This window comes from Nannospalax galili, unplaced genomic scaffold, assembly GCF_000622305.1.
Source record: "Nannospalax galili isolate Female #2095 unplaced genomic scaffold, S.galili_v1.0 scaffold786, whole genome shotgun sequence".
Taxonomy (NCBI): Eukaryota; Metazoa; Chordata; class Mammalia; order Rodentia; family Spalacidae; genus Nannospalax; species Nannospalax galili.
In genome coordinates this window covers 1,426,283-1,428,238 of record NW_008355774.1, presented here as the reverse complement: position 1 = coordinate 1,428,238, position 1,956 = coordinate 1,426,283, and positions in this window count along the sequence as shown.

The following is a 1,956-nucleotide window of genomic DNA, read 5'->3' as shown; positions in this document are numbered from 1 at the left end:
CATTATTCTCAGTCTCCAGTACTGCAAAAATCAAGCAGTTAATCAATCAACCCTGGAAAACAAAAAAAAAAAAAAAAAAAAAAAAGAAAGAAAGTACAAGAAAACAGACTGTAATTCTCCTTGATAACTCCTAAGTTTTTGCTTATACAAATTTAAAAACTTGGAATCAACTGCATTTTAAATACGTGTTAAATTTTGGAAGTTTTAGATTTACAGAAAAATTGCAAAGATGGTGAGCCCAGATATACTCCACCCAGCTTTTCCCAGTGTTAACACATAACTGTGACATTTGTCAAAACTAGCAAAGTGGTATCAACACATTAAGTAAACACCAGGCTTCATTTGGATTTCACTTGTTGAACTAATGTCCTTTTACTGTTCTAGGATGCAAACCAGGATTCACATTCTTGTTAGTCATGGTATCCTCTTACTAGTGAGAGATTTTGACTCTGGTTTTTGATGACCTTGACAGTCTTTAGGTTCTGGCCAGGGATCCTGTAGAATATCCTCCAGTCTGGGTTTGTCTGACATTTGCCTCATGATTATAGACTGACATTATGGGTTTTTAAAGAATATCACAGTCACTGGGCATGGTGGCACACACCTTTAATCCCAGCACTTGGGAGGCTGAGGCAGGCGCATCTCTGTGAGTTCAAGGCCAGCCTGGTCTACATAGTAAGTTCCAGGACAGCTGGGGCTACAGGGAGACCCTGTCTCAAAAAGACAAAAAAAGACCAAAAAATGTTTTAAAAATTTATTTCTACTTTATGTCTATGAGTGTTTTTCCTGCTTGTATATAAGTGCACCATGTGTATGCAGTGCCCACAGAGGCCAGAAGAGACAAGCAAATCTCCTGGAACTGGAGTTAGAGACTTGTTAGCCACCATGGGGTGTTGGGAACTGAACCTGGGTCCTCTTCAGGAGCAGCCATTTCTCTTAACCACTGAGCCACTTGGGCTCTCCAGGCTCAAGATTTTCTTCTTTTTTTTTTTTTTTTTTTTCAGTCTTTTTGAGACAGGGTCTGGAAATTCCAGCTGGCCTGGAATTTGCTATGTAAACCAGTCTGGCCTTGAACTCACAGAAATCTGCCTCTTTCTGCCTCACAAGTGCTGAGATTAAAGGCATCTGCCACCACAGCTAGCAAAATTTATTTTTTTAAGGGCTAGAGGGATATGGCACAGTGGCTAAGGACTACTCTTCCAGAAGACCTGAGTTTGGTTCCCAGTACCCACATCAAGTACCCACATCAAGTAGCTCACAACCATCTCTAACTCCACATCCAGGGGATCTGGATCAGACAACTCTTATGGCCTCTGAGGGCACCCCCCCATAAACACATAAAAATTATGTATATACATGTATATATATATTTTTTTAATTATGTATATGTGAAGGTGAAAGATGTCTCAGCAGTTAAGAACACTGGCTGCTCTTGCAGAGGACCCGAATTCCATTCCCAGCACCCATATAAAGGCCAACAACCAGCTGTGACTCCAGTTCCAGGGATCCGACACCCTCTTATGGCCTCTTCAGGTACTGCATGCAGATGGTGTACTTACTTGCAGGGAAAACACACATACACATAAAAAATACTAAACAGTAAATTATGTGTATATGGGGGAGTATGTGCACATGAGCATAGTGGTCCACAGAGGCCAGAAGAGGGCATCAGATCCTCTAGAGCCGGAGCTACAGGTGGTCATGAACTGCTCAACATGGGTACTGGGAATTAAACTCAGGTTTTCTGCAAGGGCAATAAACATTTTTTAACTGCTCAGCCATTTCTCTAGCTCTCATTTTCTTTCTTTCTTTCTTTCTTTCTTTCTTTCTTTCTTTCTTTCTTTCTTTCTTTCTTTCTTTCTTCTTTCCTTCCTTCTTTCTTTCTTTCAACTATTTTGGGGGCTGGAGAAATGGCTCAGTAGTTAAGAGCACTGACTGCTCTTGCAGAGGACCTGC